The sequence below is a fragment of the Miscanthus floridulus genome, chromosome 4 (assembly GCF_019320115.1).
Source record: "Miscanthus floridulus cultivar M001 chromosome 4, ASM1932011v1, whole genome shotgun sequence".
NCBI classification, from domain to species: domain Eukaryota; kingdom Viridiplantae; phylum Streptophyta; class Magnoliopsida; order Poales; family Poaceae; genus Miscanthus; species Miscanthus floridulus.
This window is the reverse complement of record NC_089583.1, coordinates 66,240,441-66,256,453: the sequence shown is the minus strand read 5'-3', so window position 1 is coordinate 66,256,453 and position 16,013 is coordinate 66,240,441. Positions and strand designations below refer to the sequence as shown.

The window sequence follows — 16,013 nt, the reverse complement described above, 5'->3', positions numbered from 1 at the left end:
TAAAAATGGTGATTTCAAGATAGTGGACACACACTTGGCATTCCTCAAAGGATAAAATAGAAAAGAAAGAATAAAAAATAATCCTAAGTCGAGCAGGCATTGGTCTAGTATAGTCATACAAATATTAGTTAATGATCATACAAATTACATAATTAGTTTTAGGGCTAAGTGTGAAGCAGGTCGGGAGGCCACCGAGTACTAGTCTGCTAGCAACCTCATGTGACAATTTAGACTCCTACACTAAACAAACGTGGGGGATTACAAGGGATGGACAAAGCTATCACCACCTGTCGCCTACCCCTCAACCGTGAAGAGGGACAATGCATTCATATGTCTCTCCATACCCAAGCACTACGCTTGCGTATATAGAAACTACCCAAATCCCCCGAGTCCCCGACCCTACAGATCAATAGGTAAAGGACTTGGGCACACCCAAAAGCACGATGAACCGCCACATCAACTTAGCTCTAATTCCGATTATATAAGTTATATGAGTAGTTAAGCATAAAGTCATGTATGCTATTCTCATGATACAAAAACTATAGACTAGTTCATATATCAAGATTATAACATAACAAGTATACTCTAGTTCATAAGTATGACTATAAATGTAAGATGAGAGCATGACTTTGGAAGAACGCATATTTCTATTCATATCCAATGGTCTCTTCTTCCAAGGAGCCAAGCTCTCCAAGGTACCTTTGCCTTGCTCTAAAGTTACTAAAAAGTAAAAGCTACAACTAGAGAGTGAGGTGTGTGAGGTGATGCTCAAGTTGAGTGTGTTATGAGAGGGGGTACCCCCTCTATTTATATAAGGAGCTAGGCGGTGCTAGAGGCTATTCTTGGCGTGAGGACTGGGCTGCACCGCCTCTGCATGGAGCCTCGCCACCGCCTGTCAAAGGAGAGGTAGAGGAGCACTGGCAGGGGGTCAAGCGCTCGTAGGGGTCGATCGCCCCCTGACTGAGCCACCTCACCACCGCCTTCGCGTGGCGGGCTGTGGGCTGGTGGGTGTTTTGCCCCGGTTGAGTCGAGTTGATGGGTGCCTCCCTTGTTTCTCTACGCGAATCAACGTCGGAAAGCGCCTTTCAATGAATTTTTCCATGTATTTGTGTTTGTGACCTGCAAAATAATATTCTCCAAATACATGTGGAACTTGGTTAATAGTAAATGCATATGTGTTTAAGATTGCCAATTTCTCCTCTTTTTCACCTTAGTTGGTGGTCGGATTTGATCGGTAAAGACCGCCAACAAGATCCCCAAGCTTAACCTTTACGTGTCCCGAGCAAATAGCTAAGTTATTGGTTGTTGATCAGGAGTTGCTACTATGCCGAATATAATTCATAAGTGTCATGCCTATAACAAAGTATTCTTCCTTAATTTAAATAAGTTTGGCATTCTATCTACCCTTTTTAACTTAATCCCTATGAGGCTTATTGCTTTTCCAAGTCTTAGGTGGTTGCAAGATAGAATGGTTGTAACAGAATTACCAATCATTCATTCTTTGATCAATCTTATATCCGGAGGTTTTATGAATTTTGCAAAATGAAATATAATTTCCTCAAATGATTCACTCTATCGCTCAATGTGTATGATCCTCACTAAGGCTTTTGATTGTTTTGCCTTCTTTTAATCCTATCTCTAAAAGGCTTTGAGTGGAGTTTTTAGGTAGGTATGAATGAGAGGCATACTTACATCACATATATTGCTAAGTAAAAAACCGGATCCAAGGAGATACAAGTCATATACTTTGATCAAGATGTGCCAGTGTGTGGAATATTTTTCTAATCCAAATATTTTTGGTACTCCTTTTGATCATGACTTTCTCTTTTTAATAATTGTCTTGGAAGTATGGGCTATCTCTTTTTTCAATACTTTAGAACCTTCATGTGTTTCTTTTTCTTCTTTTCTTTTGCTATTTTGAGAGCTTCATGTGTCTCTCTTTTTTCAATACTTTGCAACCTTCATGTGTTCCATTCTTTTCTTCTTTTCTTTTGTTATTTTGAGAGCTTCATGTGTCTCTCTTTTTTCAATACTTTGCAACCTTCATGTGTTCCATTCTTTTCTTCTTTTCTTTTGTTATTTTGAGAGGCCCGTACTTCTTTTTTGGCATGTGAAAACTTTGTAGAGAGACTCATGACAAATGAATGGAGTTTTTATTTTAGGTGGATGAAAAACATGTTTTTGCATAACTCTTAGCGTAAGAGTTAGCATTTTATTTGTGGGTGTATGTGAATCTTGATCATGGGTGCATAACTTGAATCTCTACAATGGTCACAACAATTTGACAAAACTCAATATGAATATAAGTAGCATATGACTAATATTTTAAATTGAATCATGTCATATGGTTGTGGTAGAAATTCATAACCATTGAGGAACTTTTGATTTTAGTATTTTTAAATAAAAACTCTAGATATCAAGTTTCTCTTAGAATAAAGTCATAGCATATTCTATTTACCATATCATAACTTGCAACAACTTAGAAAAGGATCATGCTTTTGCAACCCACAAGTTTAGTTTTAGGATGAGATATTTTAGCCAACAAACTTAAATCTTGTGGAATACTAAGTTACAGCCTAGGCACAGATGAATTATAGACAGAGTAACTATTTATCATTTCAACATAGGAGAAACTAAACATTTTTAAATCACATATGAGAGTGGAATAAATATTTTTGTTGTTTTTATCATATTTCATTTTTTGGATTTTTTATTTTTTTTATTTTTTGAATGCTAATAATTAAATAAATGTAGAAAATAAATAATGCAAAAATTAAAATGTGGAAAATAAAAGATAGTACTAACCTCTGCGGGGTCCTCCCCCAAGCTAGCTCGTCGCCAGGTTAAGACTTCAAGGTACGTTATTATATTTATGTTATGGTTAATAATTTTATGCCTCCGTTTATTTAAATTCAACCAATGTCTATACGTAGCAGTTTTAGTACAATGATCAAATTTAACATCTGATGAAGGTAGGCTAATCAACCTAAGCACCATGCTTAATTTAAGAAGCCTATGAAATTATGATCTAACACTAACCATACTCCAAACCAAAACATGCTTTGTGTAAACATGGTAAGATAATTATGCTTCGACAACAGAAGTAATTTAAAGGCGAATCTTTATAAGTTTTTGATCTTATTAATGCATTAACTAGGAATTCTAAGTTTTTGCATAATTATAAAAGATAACTGTCAATTTACCTTTGGCAAGGACTCACTTCTCCGTTCATTTCTTGCTTTTTGATGGAGCACCCAATCCCGGAGAAGTGGACGCGGAGGGCTCTCTTTCTTCGACCTCCACACCATCTTTTGTTCTTTGTGGTGTGGTGGTGGACTTCGGAGCTTCTTCTTTTGGTTTCCACACCGATTTGTTTTTCTTTGGTGGTGTGGGAACGACTTTTGGGGTCTTTTCTTTTGTTATTTGTTTAACCTTTTTTCTGCTCTGGCTTCTTTTTGATTTCTTAGTTCTTTTTTCACCAAGCTGTCCACCAATTGAGGTTGGATAGGAAGCTTCCTTAGGCCTTGTGGGTTTGGCCCATACTTAATACGGATCATAGAGCATTGCTCCTTCCTGGACCGGAAGGCGAATTTTCTTCATTACCATTGATATTGAAGCGGATTTCTCGGGCTCCAACATCAATTTGGGCTCTTATAGTGCTCAGGAAAGGTCACCTAAGAATAAGTGGTGATTCTTTCGTGACCTCCATGTCGAGCACCACAAAGTCGACGGGGAGAAGCAACCCTGGATTTTCATCGGAATGTCTTCAGCTATCCCCGTTGGGTAGCGGACCGTTGAGTCAGCCAGCTGGAGCATCATCGGTGTTGGTGCCAGTTGCATGCGGTTCAGTTTGTCGAAGATGGCCTTGGGCATAACGCTTACGCTAGCCCCAAGGTTGCACAAGGCGTGCTCAAAATATTGGATCCCAATGGAACAGGCAATTGTGGGGCACCTAGGATCCTTCTTCTCAGGAAGACAGTCGAGTATAGCAACGCTACACTCTTTCATCAACTTGACGACCTCCATGGATGGTAGTGGTCACTTGTTGTTGATGATGTCCTTGATGTACTTGGCATAGGAAGGTACATGTAAGACATCTATTAATGGACGCTTACATGTATCTTCTCGATCATCTTAACAAAATGAGCAAATTGCTCGTCCACAGCCTGCTTGCGGTTCCTTGTGGGGAACGACAGGTAGTTGGTGTCGACGAAGTCTTTTGGTGCCATCTCCTCTTCTTTTTCTTTTTCTTTTTCTTTTTCTTTTTCTTTTTGTGTTGTTGAAGGTACCTCCTGGCGCCCTTTTGTTTTCCCTATAGACTGGTTAGGATTTGGTGGATCATGAGTGGACTTACCACCCCTCGTGGTCACCGCATTTATTTTCTCAATACACTTTTCAGGTTGAGCAGGAATTTTTCCATTACTATCAACAGGGATTGCAACGGCTATTTGAGTTGTGTTTCAACCATTTTATTGAAGCTCATTTGATTCTTAACAGCAGATGTTAAACCTTTAATTTGAGAGTTTATGTTTTTGAATCATTAGTTGTAAGCTTTTTATTCAAACTCTTATTTATTTTTGCTTGGCTTAGTACTAAGTCTTTCAAAGAAGGTTGATTCGAATTGTAATTGGAGTTATAGTTTGAATTACCTTGCGAGTGGGACTAGTTGTTACCTTATGGTTGGTGAAACCCATTGTTGATGTAGTCGGCTTCTTCGTAGGTTTCGGGGCAGTCATTCCCCGAATGGCCAACATCGCCACAGACCTCACACGTCATGTGTGAGTCCAAGGCCTGGACGGTGCCCTTCATTGCTTCTTTGTCTTGGGCCTGTTCGTCTAGTCTTTTCATCAAAAGATCTATTTTTGTGGCATGCATATCCGTCTCCTTCGTGGTATGCATGCCTTTTGTGATTTTTTTCTTCCCCCAGCTTTGATTAGACACCATTTTATTGATGAGAGTCGTGGCTCCATCAATGGTGAGGGAAAGGAAAACGCCTCTAGCTACCACATCAATGTGCCCCCTAGATATGTTTGTTAATCCATCATAAAAATATTGAAGCACTAACCAATTTTCAATCCGGTGGTGCGGGCATGCTTGGATGTAGTCCTGCAGCCTTTCCCATGCCTCGAGAATGGATTCCGTGGCGTATTGTTAGAGGTTGGAGATTTGTCCCCTTAGGGAATTGGTTTTGCTCATGGGGAAGAACTTGGTGAGGAACGTCGTGGAACACTTGTCCCACGAGTTGACAGCTTCCCGTTCTTTGTAGAACTACTAGTTCGCTCTCCCCGAGAGGGAGAAGGGAAACAAGTGGAGCCTTGTCGATAGAATATCGTCGATAGTCCTCCAAAGGATATCCCACAAAGGTATATTGATCGACAAAGAGGCGTGTAATCAAGAACAAGAAGGCAACAGAGACACATGAGTTAGACAGGTTCAGGCCATCAGTACGACATAATACCCTACTCCTATGGTCTGTTGGTTCGTATTGGCTATCGTATGGAGGGGGTCCCTGCCCGCCTTATATAGTTCGGGGGCAGGGTTATAAGTCGGTTAGATCTGAGAGATAACCAGAAAGTAATAATAAGATTACAAGAATCATGGGATCATATGTATCCCAACAGATCTCATAGCATCTTTAGGATATCTTCCTAGTATCATGCGGGAGGCGCCGAGCAGAGTCATGCCCCATAAGGCTTCATCTCGTGGGCAAAGCCGCCCCTGGGGGCATAGCCCATGTGGTCTGCTGTGGGTATCCAGGGTCATACCCCCACAGCTAGTTCCCGAGCGCCTTGTATCCGTTGTGCAACATCGTCTTGAGCTTGTCCGAGCAGGTGTGAACAAAGCCGAGTAGTCAAACTCATGGTCCGACCACCGTGATGAGTTGTCGAGCAGTTGCGAGCAGTTGCCGAGCAGGTGAACCATCGTCGAGCAGCGTGAATTGTCGCCGAGCAGCGTGAACCGTCGTTGAGCAGTGTGAACCGTCGCCGAGAAAAGGAGATAGTCTTCTTTAGCTTTAAGAGGCGCTGAGTCTTCCAAATTAAAGCAAAAACACTCACCGCAAGGTGAAGTGTGCCCACTTAGTCCCCGAGCCTGACAGTAGATGACGTAGTCATGTGGTGCCAGGGTCCAAAGTAGAAAAATAGTAAAAGACCAGCCGAGCAGGCAGCTAGTCCCCGGGTGATGAGGACATGGCACCTTCGGATATGAACAATGATTATAAGGTGCGCTCATTCCTACATTTGCATAGTGGCTTTGGTTATAATTCACTTGGTTCCACATGTACATGTCACTATTTGATTATAGGTTCAAATGTGTTTCATAATGGAAGTTCATCAAAGTTGAACTTTTGGTTCGTCGGCAGCCCAACGGTGCTTCATTGGGAAGGCCATAACTCATCCATCCGGAGTTCGATCGAGGTCAATGAGCACTTGATGGAAAGCTTGTTTGATAAGCTTTCAAATAGATCTGGTCCCATCTCAATATCACATTGGCAAGGCCTCCAAATCACCAATATATTCTGTTGCTATTTCTGGCGGGAGTTACACTGTCGTTATGGGCTTGTTAGACATCCTTGGGACCCAGGCCCAAGTTGGAGCACGCCCCAAGAAGATGGAGAACACCTAAGAGATGGCCTTGGACGTCCTCCTCCTTGGCCACCACCTTAGGAGGCCAGCAAGGACGTCCAAGCCAAGCCAGAGGCCCAGTCCAATCTGAGTTCGAGTCTGCCTCGGCCGTCAGGACCAGTATGCAATAAAATGGACACTTAGGACGCATCCGGACTCCGTTTTTGATGATCCACATATGGATGGAAATATAATTTGATAAGGAAGCCAATCCAAGTGGTTTCATGTCAAAAGCTCTTCGAAATCAATGGGAATCATCGAAACAAGTCAGCGTCCAGAATCTGCCAAGGTGCTGCGACACCTTCTTTTGGTCCGTTGGGCCGTGTATCGTGTTTGGGCCCAATAGGGGGCGTGTTCAGGGTAGGCGACGACCCTAAGACCTTTATAATCATACGCCGCCACCGTCACTAGGTTTTGGGTTTTGCTTAGATTATTCTGTCAAGAACAGTTTCACCGTTCATCGGTTTGTGAGACCCCAACTTCATGAGGTTAATCATTCATCTGCAATTTGGTTACATTCTTTCTTGTTCTTGCTTGTGTTCTTCGTTGCGCAGGTAGGGATTAGCCTTCTTGGCGAGGTCAACCTGGTCCGTGACTTGGTTGATAACCAGAGTAGCTGTGGTGCTAAGATTGCAGGGTTCGATCTTTCGATCTGAAGTCGGATCGGTGTGTCATTCTCTGCCACAACGATAGTTACCAGTACCTGACGGAAGATCGGGACTCCTGTCCCCATTAAGTGGTAATCAGAGCTAAGGTATACCGTCAGGTTCACTTTTATTCCCTAGTTTGAGAGTTTCGCATTCGTCGTATAGTCCAGTGCCATACTTTTATTTCCTATCCTAGAACCTTCCGCGCCATAGCCTTTGCATATTTTAGTTTCAGATTCCGTTATTGAGTTTGTGTCCTAGGTTAAAGTCTTGTTGCTAGTTTAGATTGTGTTCTTTTCTAGTTTGTGTTGACCCCTCCACCCGCCGCTATTCCGTATCACCATCGGTTTGCATCTTGTGTCCACTAAAACCCTTATTCGAGCAGCTTCCTTAAAACAGTTATAACTTTTACATCCGAACTCGAAACGGGGAAAATTTTATATCTACGGAGAATGCCAGAAAATTTTAGATCTATTTCATCCCAGCATAGCTGGGTTCGCAAAAATTAGATTTGCAAAATTCGATTAGGAAAATTGAGTTTCTGGATCCATAAGTTTTGGTATGCTTTTTAGAGCACAGTCCTAATTTTCTATAGGCCACATCTTTTATTCAATTGAGCTCAAATTTTTTGTAGTTTATTCTTGTGTGCTCCTTGCTGAGAAAAAAATATCAAAAGAGTAAAAGCAAGAAAAAAAGATTGGACAAAAATAATAAAAGAAAAAAAATAGTAAAAGAGAATAGAAGATATCGAAAAGGAGCACATAAGGAATACTCAATAGCTCTATTGTTTGTGGTACCTTTTGCCTTGTTCATATCCGTTGCTACCTTTAATACTTGTTTTCCTTTCATCCTTGTTTCCTCTCTTGTTTATCACAACTGGTGATAGGAACACGTATAGGCCAGCAACTAGGACAAGTGCTCTGGACATTTATTCAATATTGCTGTCTGTCACTGACTTGTGTGCCACATATATATATTTGTTTTTTTCGTGCCTCCCAAGCTCCACATATATACTTCAGATCAGTACAGAAAAAAGGTCCTTGCAATCTCGGTACCACTACCTCATAGGTATCATGAACCAGCTGCCGGTTGTACCGCCCACTGCTTGCATTGATAATAACTTTGTAAGAGCTTGGTAAGACGCTTCCACTTACTGTCAAAAGTGACACCACTGCAACCACGTAGTCATTTGATAGGGATAATATTTTTGTATTGTCTTTTGCTGTCTTCTAACAATGATAGGTTGTTCGTATCCACCGACTTATGATGGTATAGGTGCTGATGAGTACATGGAGTGGGAAATTACCATCGACAACATATTTGCTACTCGCTTTATGTGTCCAAGGAGGAAGGTAAAAAATGCAGGTAGTGTTTTGCAACATTCTGCTTTATCTTGGTGAAAGTCTTTAGATCCTTCTGATAAACCTCAAATTTGGAATGATATGAAACTTCTTATACGAGAAACCTTTGTTAATCCACCTCCAGTTTTAATTTCATATGATGAGGTGCACCATTTGGAGGAAGAATCTGTTGTTATTTCTCTTGCTATGACTAACCTTCTGCAGGATAATATCCATAAGCGAGAGGATGACATGGAAGAAAATGAGGAGCTCACAACCTCATATGCAAATTCAGAACCATCACTTCACAATGCACCTATTACTCATGCTGAGAACACAGGTAATGCCCATGGTGCTACACTCACAGAAGGTGAAAATTGTCTTAATGTACTAAATTTTTCCACAAACCATGTTATCATAGAGCAATTGTTAGTGGAACCCTCTCTTGATTTATCTTTGTCCCATGATAATTTGCTTGATGTTCCTTGTGATAAAGATGAATTAGTTGATGATGCTTCAGTTTTCTATATTTTGGAACCAATTACTTATGCTGAACATAAACGTTTGCTTCCCATTGCTACCAAAAAAAAGAAAAGAAATTATTGTATTCTTCAAATACTTTGGGTTATATTGAGTTTGATACTTTATATGCTCTTAGTAGTTTAGAAGAGAAACTTAAATGTGTTGAATTGCCATGGTTGTCTACTTGTACATATCATTTTATTGGAGAATATAATTGTAAAGGAGAGTATATGGTGCATCGTGTCTATATTTATTCAACTCTGAAATCTCCTAATATTGCGCAAAAGTATGATTAACCAAAGGATTCCAATTGCTATAATCTTGTCATGTCGAGTTTCCCTAGTTTTGTTATAAAGAAACATGTTAAATTTCAAGAAGGGGAGCAATGTTGGCTACTACCAACAATGTTTCCTTCAGCTAATCCCAAACCGAGGACGGTTTGTTGTCAAGAAGGGGGATGATGAGGACATGGCACCTTCGAACATGAACAATGATTATAAGGTGCGCTTGTTCCTACATTTGCATAGTGGCTTTGGTTATAATTCACTTAGTTCCACATGTACATGTCACTATTTGATTGTAGGTTCAAATGTGTTTCATAATGGAAGTTCATCAAAGTTGAACTTTTGGTTCATCGGCAGCCCGACAGTGCCTCATTGGGAAGGCCATAACTCATCCATCCGGAGTGCGATCGAGGTCAATGAGCACTTGATGGAAAGCTTGTTTGATAAGCTTTCAAATAGATCTGGTCCCATCTCAATATCACATCGGAAAGGCCTCCAAATCACCAATATATTCTGTCGCTATTTCTAGCAGGAGTTACACTGTCGTCATGGGTTTGTTAGACATCCTTGGGACCTAGGCCCAAGTTGGAGCATGCCCCAAGAAGATAGAGAACACCTAAGAAATGGCCTTGGATGTCCTCCTCCTTGGCCACCACCTTAGGAGGCCAGCAAGGACGTCCAAGCCAAGCCAGAGGCCCAGTCCAATCCGAGTTCGAGTCTGCCTCGGCCGTCAGGACCAGTCTGCAATAAAATGGACACCTAGGATGCATCCGGACTCTGTTTTCAATGATCCACATATGGATGGAAAGATAATTTGATAAGGAAGCTAATACAAGTAGTTTCACATCAAAAGCTCTTCAGAATCAATAGGACTCGTCGAAACAAGTCAGCGTCCAGAATCTGCCAGGGTGCTACGACACCTTCTTTTGGTCCGTTGGGCCATGTATCATGTTTGGGCCCATTAGGGGGCGTGTCCAGGGTAGGCGATGACCCTAAGACCTTTATAATCATACGCCGCCACCGTCATTAGGTTTTGGGTTTTGCTTAGATTATTCTGTCAAGAACAGTGTTGCCGTTCATCGGTTTGTGAGACCCCAACTTCGTGAGGTTAATCATTCATCTGCAATTTGGTTGCGTTCTTTCTTGTTCTTGCTTGTGTTCTTCATTGCACAGGCAGGGATTAGCCTTCTTAGCGAGGTCAACCTGGTCCATGACTTGGTTGATAACCAGAGGAGCTATGATGCTAAGATTGCAGGGTTCAATCTTTCGATCTGAAGCCGGATCGGTGTGTCATTCTCCGCCACAACGATAGTTACCAGTACCTGACGAAAGATCGGGACTCCCGTCCCCATTACTGGGCGTAGCCCTGAAATGAGAAAAAGCACATTCACCGCAAGGTGAAGTGTGCCCACTTAGTCCCCGAGCCTGACAGTAGGTGACGTGGTCACGTGGTGCCAGGGTCAAAAACAACAGTCAACTAAAGAAATATCCCCGATGCAGTGAGGAACCAAGATGTAATGCTGACGCAGTCCCTGAGCAACAAGAGGAATTCTTGGAGAAAACAAAATTATGGAGAAAATACCGAAGTAATGGTTGTATAGTAGTAATTACTGAGCCGTAACGGTCGGCAGAGAAGTCGATGAATATTCGATGAGCTGTAACAAATTGCGTAGAGAAATCGACGATATGGGCTGCGGTTACGCGAAAGCCTAGGTAACGGCCCACCTTGCTGTTACGGAGAATTCAGAGAGGCGCAAATCACAGGAACGGGTTCCCAAAAACTCTCGAATGCGAAAAGGTGGGGGAGTACTTTATAAATGCGCCACCGCATCCCGTGCTCCCACCTTTGCCACTTTGCCATTTCATCTTCTTCCTTAGCCCTCGCATTTCCAGATTCACATCCACGCGGGCTTCCGCCGTCAATCCCCATCCGGATCTAAGAGATGGCACCGAAGAGGGGAGCTATGAACCCAAAGAAGGCGAGCGCTGGAGCTAGTCGTGACGAAGAGTGGGTGCCATCGCGCATGGGGGAGGCGAAGCTCAACAGATAGGTGGAGGCAGGTGTTCTTCCTGATCGCGTCACCGTTGGATGGCGGTTGGCCCTCGGTGAGCCCTTCCCTATGCCTCATTTGCGACGAAGCTGTGGTATTTGAGGACTACTTTTGGCGCGGGTTAGGTTTTCCTGTTTACCCGTTCTTGAGGGATTTGTTGGAGTTCTGAAGAGTCAGTCTATGCAACCTCCACCTAAACATCATATTGCACATTTCTATCTTTATCCATTTCTATGAGGCGTATCTCAGAATCCTTCCCCACTTCAACCTCTTCCGCCACCTATTCTGGCTGAAGAAAAGAGGCGGCAGTGATTCCAAGGTGGTTGGCGAAGTATATCTTTAGCTGCGTGATGGAATGGCTAGCAAGTACCTTACTGTGTCGCTAAACACGTTGCTAAAGGGGTGGAACGCCAGGTGGTTCTATATGAAGTAGAGCCACCCAGCTGTTCGCTGTGATGCCGACCACATCCTGGAGAGCCAGAAGAGCTAGTTGAAGATGCCAAGCAACGCTGATATGGAGCAAGTAAAGGAGCTCCTTGGCTTAATAAAGGGCGTGAAGACCAACGATGGATTTGTGGCAGCGAGCTTTATAGTGCGCTGTGTCTAGCCCTACAAGGAGAGGGCTCACGCAGCCTTTGATTTCAAGGGGGAGACCGACGATACCTGGGAGAGGATGGAGATGCTGTCGAGGGACGTAGTGCAAGAGTGAGCTGTAGAGCTATTCGCTCCATTTGACTTGTTCAACTTGCCAGGGCAGATGAGACCCTTTCATTGCAAAAATCTACCTCCTCAGGTAAAATATCTCAATTGTGTGTTCCTGATGCTTTTTATCTTCTATCGTTGACGAGTAGTGGACTGTTTCACTTATGCAAAGATCCATTCACAGGAAAGAGCAGTGTACTTCTCAGGAATGCCGAGGGGCGACTGGCTGTAGGTAGTAGATGCTCGACCACTGATGCAGCCTGAAGAAGGAGCCATCAGCATCTTGTCAGAGAGTCCATCCCCTATGTCAGAGAAAGTCTAGGGGAAGAGGGCAGCGGCAGATGAGCCAACTCGAAAGAAGAGAAATACGGTGGGTGTCGCTCCCCTCAAGCTGGGTCATGATTAATCACAATTACCCATGCACAAGAAGTATGATCTCCTCATCTTAGCTGAGCTCCTGAACAAGAAGTATCTAGTGTTGACCCTTGCGAAGTGCTTAATCGCAATTTCCCATGCACAAAGGGTCGTGATTCATGCAAGAATCGTTACCCTCAACCTTTCTGTGACATCATAGTACAGGGCAAGGATTCATACAATGATTTACAAACAATGTGAAGATGGTCAAAAGGAAAAGGTTTGTGGCCATGAGCTGACAACAGATGGGTTGTGCCTTACATCAATGTTGAGGCATGTGGGAGCATCAAGGCAGTCAAGTACATCTACAAGGGACATGACCGGACATTTGTGGCTGTGAGAGAGGCTAACAAGGAGGACAATCAAGAGAGCATTGATGAGATCAAGCAGTATAGAGACTCTAGATGGGTAACCCCTCTAGAGAAGCCTTGTGGAGGATATACGGTTTTGATTTGAGAGGTGTTTTGTCCTTGCAACTCCATCTTCAGACATGCACATGGTGTCATTTCACCAGCGCGAGGGAGTTCGACGAGTTCTTAATCATCCTGGTGCTAAAAAAATCAATGCTTACAGTGTACTTCGAGATAAACAGAACAGATGAAATAGCCCAAGAAATATTGTACTGGGACTTTTTTGAGTTCTATAAGTGGCAATCACATGGCAAATTTTAGCAAAAGAGGGTACGTCATGATACATTACTACAGATCGGAAGAATCGTGTCTACCAATCCAACCAAGGGGGAGCGTTACAATCTTAGGGTTCTCCTAAACCACATGGCAGGTGCAACCTCTTTTGAGTGTCTAAGGATTGTTGATGGCAAACTCCTACCGACCTTTCATGAAGCTATAGAAAGAAGAGGCCTAATCGAAGAGGACAACACGCTGGACGAGAGTCTTGGTGAGGCAACCGGGTGGATGATGCCATATGCGCTGCGAAGGCTCTTTGCAATAATATTGATATTTTGTGAGCCCAACGATGTGTTCGGACTATTGGAGAAACACAAGGAGGCAATGTCGAAGGACAACAAGCGCAATAAGCAATCCACCTTCATGGTGGAGCAGATGGTCCTCATAGATATTCAAAAATTGCTACAATCAATGCAAATTGTAATATGAAGATGATAGATCGTTTCCATGGGGATGATGAGATTGTAATCTGCCCTAGGCACAAAACTATAAAGTTCCATTAATACAAAGTGATTAACTACCATTGTTGTTTTATAGACAACATGCCAAATTAATACCTTCAATACTCCTCACGCTCGACCCCTGACACGAGAATGCTTGACCCAAAAATGATTGACCGACGACACTTGATACAACAATGCCTGACCAACAACGCATGACCAACAACGCATGACCAGCTACACTTGACCAACAACGCTTGACCCAACAACGACTGTTCGATAACGCCTAACCGACAATGCTCGACCGACAAAGCCTGACCGACAACCCTTGACCAACAACGCTCGACCGACAATGCCTGACCAACAACGCTCGACCTACAATGCTCGACCGACAATGCCTAACTGACAACGCCTGATCAACAATGCTTGATCGATAATGCTCGACCGATAATGCCTGACCGACAATGCTCGACCGATAATGTCTGACCAATAACGCTCGACCGACAATGCCTGACCGACAGCGATGGCGATCAATTTGGAGAATGGTCCCAAGAGGGAGTTCAAATGGGGGAGCACCAGGAAATTTTGAGGGAGCCTCATGAGACACTATCAATAGGAGAACAACACTCTATCTCCCTACTTCCATACCAAGACTCGGTTCAAGCTTTTCTACGATGTAGGGTCGAGATGGTGGACTAGAGGGGGGTGAATAGTTATTTCTAAAATTAATTTTGTCAGCTAACCAAAAGAAGTATGGAATTATAACTATCGGTCTAGCCAAGACTACACTCCTCTATCTATGTTCTCAGCACCTTCCAAAGATATTGATTAAGCAACAAAGGTGTCGGGCTAGTTAGAGCTCGCCTAACCAATTCTAGAAGCAAGGTCACACTCTATCTCCCTACTTCCATACCAAGACTCGGTTCAAGCTTTTCTACGATGTAGGGTCGAGATTGTGGACTAGAGGGGGGTGAATAGTTATTTCTAAAATTAATTTTGTCGGCTAACCAAAAGAAGTATGGAATTATAACTATCGGTCTAGCTAAGACTACACTCCTCTATCTATGTTCTCAGCACCTTCCAAAGATATTGATTAAGCAACAAAGGTGTCGGGCTAGTTAGAGCTTGCCTAACCAATTCTAGAAGCAAGGTCATATAAACTTATGCCACTAGTACTTTAAGCAACAAGGGAATTCCTATACAAACTAGTAAGCAAAAGCACAAAGCTATCTAAGCTTACTAGCAATGCTTAATAACAAGGCAACCAATGTCAAATTAGGGAGCGCAAATACTTAGCTACACAAACTTAGCAATGTGACTAACAAGGTTACACAAACCAAGTTAGCCACACAAGGGAGCTACTTCTATGCTACACAAGCAAGAAGGTAACTAGTAAGCTACACAAGCTAACTAATTACAAGAGCAACTACACAAGCACAATGTATATAAAAGTAATTACAAGCTTGTGTAACGAGGATGCAAACGAACGGGAAGAACAAGATTGACACGGTGATTTTTCTCCCGAGGTTCACGTGTTTGCCAACACGCTAGTCCCCATTGTGTCGACCGCTCACTTGGTGGTTCGGCAGCTAATTGGCATCACCTACCAAGCCCGCACGTCGGGCCCCGCAAGAACCTACCCCAAAAGTGAGGGTAGCTCAATGATATGCTCAACTAGAGTTGCTCTTCGTGGCTCCCGTAGGGCGAGCATAATGCCCCTCACAAAGCTCTTCTCCGAAGCACCGCACAAGCTTCTTACAGGCTTCGATGGAGACCACCACCAAGCCATCTAGGAGGTGTCAACCTCTAAGAGTAACAAGCACCACCGGCTTGCAACTCGATCAACTAGTGCCACTCGATGCAACCTCACGATGCAATCGCACTAGAATCGCTCTCTCACACAATCGGATGATCACTATCAAGCATATGTGAGATGGAGGGCTCCCAAGCACTCACAAGCATGGATACAAAGTCCCCCGAGGTGCTCAGCCCCAGCCAAGGCCGTGGCCACCTTCCATTTATAGCCCTATGGGCTAAACTAGCCGTTACCCCTTCACTTGGTAAAACTCAGGACGACCGGACGCTCTGGTCGTATCGACCGAACGTAGGACCTCAGCGTCCGGTCAATGGATGCTCGCCATGTGTCGCCTCCATTCAACCTCAGTCACTTGATCTCAACGGTCAAGTGATGACCGAACGCAGCTGCACAAACTGACTGGACGCAACAACCCCAGCGTCCAGTCATTTCTAGTAAGGTACCAGTCGCGACAGGACGTGTCCGGTCGGTCACGATCGGACGTAGTG

The 16,013-nt window shown here is 43.3% G+C and overlaps 1 non-coding gene across 1 annotated transcript; it reads left to right on the top strand.

The window, feature by feature from the left end:
* The first annotated feature begins 5,074 nt into the window (after window positions 1–5,074).
* On the top strand, window positions 5,075–5,181 carry LOC136553067 (small nucleolar RNA R71). The gene has a single exon (XR_010782972.1). It is a non-coding gene; the product is annotated as a small nucleolar RNA R71 (small nucleolar RNA).
* Window positions 5,182–16,013: the final 10,832 nt, after the last annotated feature.